The sequence below is a fragment of the Grammomys surdaster genome, unplaced genomic scaffold (assembly GCF_004785775.1).
Source record: "Grammomys surdaster isolate TR1022 unplaced genomic scaffold, NIH_TR_1.0 137, whole genome shotgun sequence".
In the NCBI taxonomy this organism is placed as follows: Eukaryota; Metazoa; Chordata; class Mammalia; order Rodentia; family Muridae; genus Grammomys; species Grammomys surdaster.
In genome coordinates, this window is record NW_021604595.1 from 15,310,505 (window position 1) to 15,323,541 (window position 13,037).

Here is a 13,037-nt window from a genome sequence, read left to right on the forward strand (position 1 = left end):
AGGGAGGGAGGGAGGGAGAATTTTTGTCAGACTCACAGCTCCTTCTTTCATTGTGTGTGCCCTTCTCCACGTTCCTTCTTTCTGCTGGGCCCCAGGTCAGGGCATTCCTGTGCACCTTCGTCCAACCCCCCTCCCCCCACAAAACAACTGTGTAATAAGTTCACTAATAGAAACTCTGGCGGAGGAAGTAGCCTGCTACACCATGGTTCTGTATTCTCGTCTATATTCTTGTTTCCCCTAGCCTCTGTAGGGATACAGCTTTGCAGTAAAGAGTCCAGCCATTCTAATACCTACCTCCCTATTTCCACCATTTCTGATTGTTCTTAAGTCTTTGCATGCCTTTCATGAACTTAGCATTTGTTTTTTCTTTTTACACTTACTTATTTTTATCTGTGTTGGGGTGCATCTGTTTCAGGGTACACGTATGGAGGTCAGAGGACAAATGCTGGAGCTGGTTCTCTCCTCCCACCATATGGGTCCCCAGGATCAGACTCAGGTAATTTGGCTTGGTGGCAAGTGCCTTTACTCACTGAGCTATCTCTGGCCCACCTTGGCACTTTGGAAGAGTATTTGCAAGCCATTTTTGTAAGTTATCTCCTCAGTACAAGTTTGTCCAAAGTATTCTTGTTGACTATGTTAAGGTTATATATTTGAGGAAAGCACCTCATAGAATCCCAGTGCTTCATATCAGAGGGCCTGTGTCACTATGCATTATTGTTCATATTCTCTTTGGCTCCTTGGTGAAGGTGATACATATCTACTGGCCTTCACCACTCAAATGTTCCTATTGCTCTGTTTGTGGTTGATATTGGGAGAGAGATACATTGAGATTAAATGGCCATCCCCACTCAGGGGCCTAGCTAGCTTCCACTGGTGAATCATGGTATATCATTTGCACAGGTGATCAAGTGATAATTTTTTAATTCCCTAACTCTTGGCAATATTTACTAATTGGAATGCTTCTGTAAAAAAGAAAGAGTTATCTCTGACTGATATTTTTGTTGAATATGAACATTTTCCCATGGAAGATATGGAACCTGTGTTTACTCAGTTGTATATCTATCAGTGTGGACTCACAAATTTATTACTCTATTCTCTGGTATATAACTCAATACCATGGTTATTTATTTTATTCCTTGAATAGCTTATGCTTTGGCCACAGGTTGTTCCTTGAAGGCATCTCTAGTATCTGCAAACACCTGGTCCTTTTTGTATTTCCTTACTGTTGGCCTTTGAGGATGTTCTAGGCACTTAGCATTATGTTTATGATTTTGTTTTCGTTGTTTATGCCCTTGTTCTGGAACTAACCACTTCTTCATCAGCTTCGGGCTCTTTTGGTTGCAAGAACTGGGCCATGGTCATGCTTGTTGCTATTCAAAGTTCATTCCTTCAAAGGTTCTTTAAACAGACAGAGGAAATAAGTATATGTATATGTTAAATCTATCTATTTATCATCTATCTATCTATCTATCTATCTATCTATCTATCTATCTATGCACCTATTGATCTATGTATATATCTATTTACCTATCATCTTCATATTAAAAATTCATAGGTTCATATTGATGTATCCTATATATTACATACCATAAAGTTAATCTTTCCCTTTCTGTTTTATTAATTTGAAAGTTTCTTAAACATTCCTATGTAATAATGACCATGTAGTTAGTCTTTTTCTTGCCCAGCAGCTTAGCTACTTGTCACAAAAGGTTAAATATATAACTAGTCATTTCTTTAGTAGCTACTGTTAGATTATTAAAAGTTTAGAGTTATAATACCATAGAAATAAAGCTTATTATGGAGGAGTCTGGTACATTTTGAAGAACATAAAAATGTGAAGACATCCATGTGGTTTTCTCAAAAACTGGTTGATGGCTATCTTACCCTAAAATCACACTCAGTACACAGTGATGAAGAGAATGAGAAGATGACCTAACAGAACATTTTTGTTTCCCCATCAAATCTATTTCTGTCCCACTGCTAACTAAGTTACGCAACAGCTGCAGCACTACCATGTAATTGGCCAAGACTTTAACTTTTCCTTGTGACCTCAGAAGCCAATCTGGATAAACCTGAATTCTAAGGAAGAAACCTCTCCCTTAGAATTCAAACCAGTGAAAGAAGAATAAACTACATTAGGAAGTCTTTTTTTTTTCTTTAACACACTAAGCTTACTCTTAAAAAAATTAAAACTGAAAGTGAAAATTGTATGGCATGTAACGGGAGGTAGACTAGAAACGTTTTCTAAGGACTGGGATTTTAATGTTAAGGACGAAGATCAAAGGTTTAGGTTTTGCGATTTTTTTCCATGGATTCTGGAGCCACAGTAATAGTGCTGTGTATTGATTCGACACCAGGGAAATCTGTATGACTTACAACCCACCCAGTCAGTCATGGGCTGTGGGTGGAAATAAAATCAGTTGTGAGAAATTGGATGTCATAACTTCTACCGAGTATTGATGTGTGGTCAGAATTCTCAACACCATTATTCAGGGCTAGGATCCCTAGTAGAAAACAAATTTACCTCTAGAATTGTTTCTGAGATAGATGTCCACAGAAAGCCCTTAGCAGCATAGCATATAGAAGCATATGGAAGGGATCCTTATTATAGCATATAGAAGCATAGCAGCTTCTATATATAGCTTATATATAGGGATCCTTATTATAGCATATAGAAGCATAGCAGCATATGGAAGGGATCCTTATTAAAGAGATTACCACCAGAGGTAAGGGAAACTTTGCCAGGTAGGTGCCATGGCTACTTGTGGTTGTTAACTTGACTACATCAAGAATCAATTTAAACCCAAGCTGCTAGATGCTCCATTCAGAAATTCTTTAAAACGAGATTATTTGAAGCAAAAAGATCCACCCTAAATCTGGGCCACACCTTTTGGTGGCAGCCCATATAGAAAGGACAGGCTTTATTGCCCCCATCTTGCTGACAAATTCATTTATCCTGTGCTGTGGCTGGTGTTAAATCCAGATTCTCCAGGATTTCAATGGAGGATGAAGGCCAGCAACCTTTCAGGAATTATCCAGGATTCCAGGACCAGATTGGGATTGGAGGGACAGTTAGCATCATGAACTGAACAACTGACAGATGCTCAGCCTTTGTATCTTTAGCCAGCCATTGTTGAAAGACCACAGCCTGCAAGCTACCCTAATAAATCTCATTTATACATATATTCATCTTATCAGTTATTCTACTTTGGAAAACCCTGACTAATACATCAGGTAAAGAATTCAGATAAAACATTGGTATAATATTGTAGACTACGTTTTATAATAAATAGAAAATATAGAAGGATAACAGTGCAATCTGAACATAACTTTTAAACAAACAAGAAATAGAACATATAAAGCAAAAACGTAAGATGTTATTTAAAAGAATATCAACACTGGATTTGAAAATAAGTGAAAAAAATTCTAGAGAAAGAAACTGGTGCCTGAAACAATAATTCATTGGTTGAAAAAAGAGCATTTGCAGTAAGAGATGCTATTGCTAAAATTCCTTCCCAGTGGGAGTCATAAAGCAAACTCCTCCTCCTCCTCCTATGGTTCCAGTGATAAACTGAGGCACAATTTCACCCAAGCTCACTCAAGGAAACCAATGAGTTTGTTAGACTTCCTTACAGATTTCCATTTAAAACACAAATTAAAATTTACATGTAAATGTGTTAATAACACAGAAAGAATAAAGATGAAATATGTAATTTATAAGATTATAGACAATGAGATTAAAGAAAAATTGATCCCATAAAAACGAGGAAAGCCTAAAGAACAGAAACAATCACTGTCACTGCTTCCTGCCTGCTGTGTGGAAAGAGCCGCTTTCCCCTGCAGTCATTATTTCTGCCCCTGTACGTGGAGTCAAGTGAACACTCAATGATGAGGATAAGGTGGCCTAGAAAGACAGGCTCCTAGATTATCTGATGACCTTTGCCGCTGTCTTCCTCATGAGTGGCCTATTGCTCTCTATTGTCTTTGGGGGTCATTGTATAACAGATCACACAGCTGTAGCTTCTCTGTCCCTCCTGTGTCTCCAGTGTCTGGGTAACAGTGACAGCAACCAGTTACTAACAACCTTGTGGTTATCTGTCTTAGTCACTGTTCTATTGACCAAGGCAACTATTGAGAGAGAGGGAGAGAGAGAAGACGGGATAAGGAATGGGCTTTTGAAACTCTAAACCCCACCCTCAGTGACACACTTCCTCCAACAAGGCCACACCTACTCCAACAAGGACAAGCCTTCTAATCCTTTCAATCCATTCAAATAGTGCCATTCCTTGATGACTAAACTTTCAAATATATGAGCCTAAGGGAGCCATTCTTATTCAAACTACCACACCATCCTCATCTGAGATCTATGGTGCTGTGGACAGGTAGCTCAAAACAGCAGTTTAGAAAAAAGAATATGGTTGATGAGTGCTTGATCCTTAGTGCTTCCTTACCAAAGCCCATGTCTGTCCTCCTGACATCTATGTGGCATCTTTCAAAGGGGAGGCTTGTGACAGTCTGGGATCTATGTGTGTGTGCTCATTGGTTGTGTGTATGTGTTCATGGGTTACTGCATGGAAGAGTGTGCCCTTGGATCCACCTCACAGAGCTCTATACTCCTCTCAGCATTGTCGTGAAGGGGGTACACAGTGAACCTCTCCATGCCTTTGCTATAAGGAGCTAGTTTAGCTGTGCCAGACTTTGAGCAGATTTTCATGTGGCTTGGTTATTCTGTCTACTCTTCAGTAGCTTTCCCTTGGAGATAGAGGCCTCTGGAGCCAGCCTTGCTTGCCAATTTGACCTGGAGTGTTTGCAGCTTACAAGGATTCACCACTTGGCTCAATACACATAGCAGTAAATGGCAGAACCAGAAGTTAGACAACTCATAGACTTGAAAGTACATAATATTTTAACATTATTTGTCTTCCCAATGCATAAGTAGGAGGAAACTCAGTAAAGTAGAAAGATGGATGTGAAAGTTTGAAGCATAACAGAATCACTTATGAAACTCCCTGGAGAGAAAATGTGTCATAGGCAGTGTTGGGAGAGGAAGGAGGAATAGTAGGCAAGGCAGATAATGCGGCTGTTTCCTCTGGAGCAGCTCTCCTGCCGCCGTGGTTTTATATGTGTTTCATAGAAGGATGGTCTAACAGATTTTGCATCGAAATGCAAATCAACACTGATCCACAGTTTTTAAATGATGGAACCAATGGGGTGCAGGCGGAAGGTATTAAAGAAGCTTGCAGCAGCGTTTTTTACCTGCTTCCGGAGTCTGACTCTGAGCCACCTCACCTCCAACCCCCATGGGCAGGTAAGGTCGGACAGTGAGTAGTCCAGGGACAAGTAAAGTGTTTGACATTCAAGAATGAAGATTTAAGTTCAAATCTCAGAACTTCTGTAAAAGCCTGGTGCAGTCACATGAGCATATGTAATCACATTGCTGCCATAGATGGGAAGAACGAGGGACAGGAAAATCATGGCAAGCTTACGGGGCGAGCTAGCCTGGCAAATATGGCAACAGTAAACTTTTTTGGGAGGTGAGGACCAATACAGACCTTGTCTTCTGCCCTCCAAATGTGCTTGCTTCGAGGCAAATGAAGACCTGCAGTGCTTACACAGAAACATGAACACTCCCCTACAGGTATGTATACACTTGTAGGACACACACAAAGAGTTGTCTTTTGTTTTTTTTAAAGATCAATTAATTGTAAGAAACACATCAAAAGCACTAAAACTAACTTAAAAGAAAGGTGATATGTGAACACCATTTTCAGGAAAAAAACAAAATATAAGAGCATTATTAGGATGACAACTCTGTAATTAGTAATTTAAAAAACACTCCAACAAGTGGTGAATTTTTATGCTTTTATGTTTTCTCTTTTTTCTTCTATTTTTCTTTTATTAAAAATGAGGTTTTTTCAAACAACATATTCTGAGTATGGTTTACCCTTTCTCAACTCCTCTACTTCAAGATCCTCCGCCCGTTTCTCCTCTCATCCAGATCCACACCCTTTCTGTCTTGTGTTAGAAAACAAATAGGAATCTCTGTAATAATAGTAAGCTAAAATAAGACAAACAAACCAGAATATGACAAAGCAAACAAGCAAACAAAAAGCACAAGAAACACATTCAGACACAGAGACACACATGTTGATACACACAGGAATCCCATAAAAACACAAAATTGGAAGCCACAATATATATATACAAAGGACCTGTAAGATTTAAAAAAAATGCCCCAACAAAGCATTATTAGACAAAGAACCACCAAAGTTGTCACTGAGTTTGTTTTGTGCTGGTCATCTACAGCCTTAGATGGTCTTTATCCCCAGAAAGACTCCATTGGACAGAACTGATGGAAATATTTGTTAATAGTTATCAATTGGAGATAGCTTCAGGCTTAGAGTCGGGGGTTTGTGTCTACTCCTCTGAGCACTGGGATCTCATCTGGTGCAGACTTGTGCATGTCCTGTGCATACTGCTGTAGTCTCTGTGAGTTCATTTGTGCATCTGTCTTGCTGTGTTTAGAAGGCCTTGCTTACTTGTTCTTCTCCATCCCCTCTGGCTCTTACAAAATTTCCTCTAGTCTCTCTGAGCCTTGAGGAGAGTGATTTGATGGAGACATACCACTTAGGACTGAGGTGTCCAAGATCTGTTACTCTCGGCACATTGGCTGTGGGTGTCTGTGTTTGTTCCCGTTTGCTATAGGAGGAAGCTCCTCCAATGATGGCTGAGCAAGGCACTGATCTATGAGTGTAACAGACTATTAAGAGTCATTTTATGGCTACATTCCTTTGGCAGAATAGGAATAGTTTATTTTTCCCCAGGTCTCTGACCTACCCTACTGTCTGACTATTCTTGGCCACAGGAGCAGTGTCAGCAATGAGTTCCATCTCATGGAGCTGGACTTAAATCCAATCAGTATTGATTGGTTACATAAGCTTTGTGTCACAGTTGTACAAGCACATCTTGTAGGCAGCTCATCTTTGTATAGTGAAGAGTTTGTAGCTGGATTGGTGTCTACTTTTCTCCTTTGGCAGAGTGCCTTCCGGTACTGTCAACACTAGTTCTTAGGGGTGAAGGTTTGAGGGAGGCACTAGCTCAATTTCTTCAAGTTCATTGGGTTGTGTGGTTGTTTTCATCTATAGGGACTTCCTGCCCGTTTGTAGTGAGCAGCCTAAGTTATTTGAGGGAGGGATTCTATGGAGTTTCTGTAGCCAGCAACTCAATTAGATATAATTCATACCCAACACTGGAAGCTTCATTTGGTGACAAGAGATTGTCTTATTTAGGGTTTTACTGCTGTGAACAGATGCCATGACCAGGGCAAGTCTTATAGTCAACATTTAATTGGGGCTGGCTTACAGGGTCAGAGGTTCAGTCCATTATCATCAAGGCAGGAACATGGCAGCATTCCGGTAGACATGACAGGAGGAGCTGAGAGTTCTGCATCTTCATCTAAGGCTGCCAGCACTGGCTTCCAGGCAGCCAGGATGAGGGTCTCATAGCCCAAACCCCCAGTGACACACCTACTCTAACAGGGACACATCTTCTAATAGTGCCACTCCCTGGGCATATACAAACCACCACAGAGATGTTCAGGTGGGACTCCTGTACCCCATTATTTGGCTATTTCATTTAGATCGCGTTCATACATGTACATATTTTAGGAAATTTATACTGTATTAGGTTTCCATATGGCTATGCAAATGGACCTTAGTTTTAGCTGTCTCTCCTGATATTCCCTCTTTCATCCCCTTCTTTTCTCTCTGTTTGGTCTCCCAGTTCCTGTCCACATCATCATCCATCCGTAACTATCTATGCTATTTCCCCTTCCTAGGGAGAGCCGTATCTTCCCCTGTTTCCTTATTCTGTACCTAACCTTTGTGGTTATACAGATGCTAGCTTGTTTACAGAAGACTTAACAACTAACATCCACATATAAGTGAATATATACTGCATTTGCCTTTCTGGGTCTAGGTGACCTCACTCAAAATGATTCTTTTTCTAGCTTCACCTTATTTGCCTGTGAATTTTTTAATGGATGAATAATATTCCATTATGTGAATGTACCACATTATCTTTATCTATGTCACCTACTGATGGATATCTAGGCTGTTTCCATTCTGGCTGTTATGGATAGAACAGAAATGAATACTGTTAAGCAAAGTGTCTCTGTATTAATATGAAATGTCCCTTGTGTATATTCCTAAAAGTATTATTGTGTATATTCCTAAAAGTATTATAGCTGGACCAGAGGTAGAACTACTCCCAGCTGCCTAAGAAATAACTACATTGATTTCCATAGTGAGTGCACAACTTTGCACTCCTACCAGAAATGGGTAAGTGTTCCCTCATTCCCACATCTTCACCAGCATGAGCTGTCACTTGTTTTATTGATCTTAGTCATTCTGACTGGTGTAAGATGAAATCTCAAAGTAATTTTGATTTGCATTTCCATTATGACTAAAGATGTTGAACATTTTGTTAAGGAGTTCTCAGCCTTTTGAGATTTTTCTTTTGAGAATTCTCTATTAGATCAATACCTGACTTTTTAATTGGGTTATTTGTTTTCTTGATGTCCAGGTTTAGACTTTAGAACCCTATCAGATGCATAGTTGGTAAAAATATTTTCCCATTCTGTAGCCTATTGCCCTGTCCAAGTGATGGTGTTCTTTGCCATGCAGAAGCTTCTTGGTTTCATAAGGTTCTATTAGTCATTATTCTTAGTGCCTGTGCTAACAGTGTTCTTTAACACTAACAGAAAGTCTTTTCCCATGCTAATGTGTTCAAGGCTATCCCCCCACTATCTCTTCTATTAGATTTGTGTATTTGGTCTTATATTGAGGTCTTTGATCCATTTGGAGTTGAGCTCTGTGAGGTTGGATCTATTTGCAATCTTCTACATGAAGCCATTCAGCACCATTTGTTGTAGATGCTGTCTTTTTTTCCCCAGTGTGTATTTCTGGCTTCTTTATAAAAAATCAGGTTCCCAAAGATGTGTGGACTTATTACTGGGTCTTCAGTTAGATTGCATTGACCAACATGTTTGTTTCTGTGCCAATATCCCACTGTTTTTGTTATAATAGCTCTGTAGTACAATTTGAGATCAGGGATGGTGATACCTCTAGAAGTTCTTTTATTATTCAAGATTGTTTTTACCTATCCAGGTTTTTTTAAAAGTGCATTTACTCATGAAACTGAAAATTATCCTTTCAAGATCTTTGAAGAATTGTGTTGGAATTTTGATGGGATTGCATTGAATCTGCAGATTGCTTTTGGAAGGATGGCCTTTTTGACTATATTATGCCTACCAATCCATGAGCATGAGAGAGCTTTCCATTTTCTGTTATCTTTTCTATTTCTTTTCTTTGTTTCTCCCAATCTCTTAAAACTTTTAGCACACAAATTTTTCACTTGCTTGGCTATTGTGAAAGATGTTTCCCTTATTTCCTTATTTTTCTCCCAATCCATTTGCCATTTGTATATAGGAAAGCTACTGATTTTTGCATATTAATTTTGTATCCATGCAGGGAACCATGTCGTTGGCTTGGCCTAGCTGCTTTGAGAGGCATGTGTCATAAGTTTTTTAGGTTAGAGTCCGTGGCTTCTGGGGACTTCCAATTCTTGAGAGACTAACACACTTCCCCAGGCAGTGAAACCTTTAGGCCACTTTGTGTTTCTCTGTATGTTCCCTTAGTAGTCAAGGGGGCATGGAATCTTGATAGGACAATTGGTCTTAGACATTTATATTGCATCTCTCTGTAGTTTGCAAATATCATTGTATTCTGGAAACTACAACTGTATTGATCCTGGCAATTGCTGTTATATTCTATTTCTTATAGAGATAGAAAATGTATGATTGCTCTCAATAAAATTGTCACAGCCTCAGGTTAGCTGTGACTCCTTCAACAGGCCTGATTTAATTCCTTGTGGCCATATCAGGTAACATTGTCTTGGGAAGTAAGTGTGGGTGCTTACATATCCTGAGACTTTGCCAAAAGTGTTTAACAGATATAGGAGTTTTCTGGTAGAATTTTCAGGGTCACTTGTGTATGTAACCACATCATCTGCAAATAAAAATATTTGGACTTCTTCCTATTTATATCCCCTTGATAGACTTTTAGTACTACAATTGAATAGGGATGAAGAGAGTGGACAACCTTGTTTTGTTCCAGATTTTCGTGGAAATGCTTTGAGTTTGTCTCCATTTAAGTTGATGTTGGCTGTAAATTGCTTTATATATATATTTTTAGTAATGCACACAATAATCATTTTTATTGAGAAAAAAATCACATGAAATAAAATCAGGATCTTCAAGGAAAATGTAGGCTGTAATGTCATCAGGGTCAAACAGCTGCAAAATGTCTGGAATGAAAACAATTTGGGGCCCCAGGGAGAAACTGTTTTATTAGCTTTGAATAACACCTTATGTTTTGAGTTAGACCTTTCTCCTCTTCAAGTCAAATATATGCACCACTTGGGGCTGGATTGGTAAATGACGAAATTAGCTGAGAAATGACCATTTCAAAATGGTCCTCGGGTAGATTGGAGAAGTTAGCCTTACTTTCATTTTATTAAATAAGAACATCTTTCTGCATGGGAATGGGAAGCAGGGTGTCTTCCTTTCCTATTAGTAGGATGTTTAGGTTTATGCTGCACCCCAAATGACTTTGAGAGCTATGAGGATTTGGACATTTACTCAAGACAGTGTGATATTAAGGGTAAAGGTGGCCACACCTCCTAAGTGGAAGGTAGAACAGAGAATATTCTGGAAGGTTCTAGGAGGACAACAGACAGGGATTTGATAGGGAAGCTACTTCGTTTATATTTGAGCTAAAGAGTTTAGGAGCTTAATTTACACAAAGCCATAGCTTCAGTTTAGCTTTAGCCTAGACAGAATGTGAAAGGTATTTTACAAGTACGAGAGGCCAAGACAAGTATAGTAACAGGTAATATGTCAAAGCTGGAGCAAGGACAGAGGTCAGCACATTTCTGGCTATCTGCTTCATCCTTGACCAAAGCCAGTCTTTTCGCTCATCTGGATAGTCAGCATTACAACTTCAGAAGCTAGGCAAAAGGATTTCCAAAAGGGCTCCTGTGGGCATCAGAAGATGCAGCTGAGAAACCACGGAGGGGTTTGATGAGCTGAACCCTTAAGGGTTCTCAAGTGAATTGTCAGCAGACTTGGACACCTTGTCTGGGGGCTGGCTTTGGTGGTTCATTAATCTTGTTCAACAGCTGATTGGCATCAAAGTCATCATGGTCTACATGCTCCTGAGGAATGCCAACTTTATTGTTGAAGTAACTGGAGAAGGCACTTGAAGTCCCCAAGGGAGGTGTCTCTCCTTGAGGGCACAAGAGGTGAGTGGCGCAGCTGGAAGTCCTTCAACATTTCTTTCACTTCCTTGATCTCTTTATCCCCCGAGGGGGTCTAAGCCAGTGAAAGCATCACTGGGAATGTCCTTTAGTAGGCCATTTCCGGGAGGTGGTTGAGGGGGTGTGGCCAGAACAGAGGACATCATAGGCTGAGGAGAGGACTGAGTGGACATGGTGGGAGGTGGAAAGATATTATTACTCTGAAAAGGATTCCCTAGAGGGCTTGTGGATGACCAAGCGTTGGGTGTCACAGCTGTGGTAGGACACCAGACTGCAGGGGGTGGAGTGGAAGCTGGGGTTGCAAATGATGAAGGCTGATTCCAAATGTGTACTGCTGGGGTTATACCAAAAACGAGTGGCCACTTATTATGGCTCCTGGGACCACAGTTGTAGAAGGACTGTAGATAACAGGTGTCCAAGGTCCTGCTTGGGGGGAGTGTTACTGGGACAGTACCTAGACCTACAAGGGGTCCCATTGGTGCAGGAGCACTGCCTTTGAAGAGATCCAGAAAGTTCGACTGTGGGACTGCAGGTTGTCCTGTGGGAGACATCTGGCCTGGAGGTTCTGAGGCAAAGATGTCTGAAGCGAGCAAGTTGTTTGCTGAAGATGTTGGACTGTTTAGGTCAGGAGGTGTAGACATGTCTCCAAACAAATCCATCTAGTCAACACCCAGCTTCAGTTTGTTAGCTCATCAAGGGTCATTAGGGCCTCACTCCCATTCTCTTCTGCTTTGTTGGCTTCTTCAACCTTTTTCTTATCTTCTTCCTTTTTCTTTATGTTATAGATAACTTGAAAAGGGTCTTTAAGGTGGATGACTAATGGTTCAGCCTGTTGCCCTGTTTTTATAGCAAAAAATTGATGCTGGTCTCCTCCTCCACACACATAACCAAATACTCTGTTGTCTGTCACATCACAAGCAATGAAGGAAACCTTATTTACTGGATGTTCATGCTCAATTACCCCAGTTTCTCATCAATACTTTTTATGCCAGACAAGGAAATGTTGACCCAGATTCTTTGCTTGTGTTGTCCCTGAGAGCAACCAGCTGCTGCCATTCCCTTGAGTTTCATCATAGAATCCTGGATCATTCTGTCTCCTCTCGCATCAGGCACATCATCAGTACCAGTTAGCTTGGTCTTGTATTTTACACCATCACCGTTGAATCTGGCCAACAGATACTTGTCTGTCTTTTCAGAACCTTTCTTCTTCTTTGATGGTGCTTTTGGTGCAACCTGTTGGTCAAACTGACCGTTGGTTGTGCTTGTTTCTTCGTTAGACATGACAGGAAGGCAAGCAGAAAACCCAGCAGCAGACACTCACTGATACCAGGCAATCCTGGATGGTCAGGTCTCAGATGAACCACAAGGCACACAGACTACCTAGTGCCTCTGTGAAGCCAGCATGACTTCCCCACGCTAGGAACCTCCAGGCTGCAGCTGTAAATTGCCTTTTAATTTGGCATATGTCTCTTATATCCCTAATTTCTCCAGGACTTTCATCATGAAGGTGTGTTGGAATTTTTTCAAATCCTTTTCTGTATCTAATGAAATGATCATTTTTTTTATCTTTCATTCCATTTATATGGTACATTACATTTATCAATTTACATATTGATAAACCATCTGTGTATCTCTGGAACGAAGCCTACTTGATCATGGTG

At 40.3% G+C, this 13,037-nt stretch overlaps 1 pseudogene; it reads right to left on the reverse strand.

Moving 5' to 3' along the window:
* Positions 1–11,067: 11,067 nt before the first annotated feature.
* On the reverse strand, positions 11,068–12,758 carry LOC114617669 (annotated as a pseudogene).
* Between the last annotated feature and the right edge of the window lie 279 nt (positions 12,759–13,037).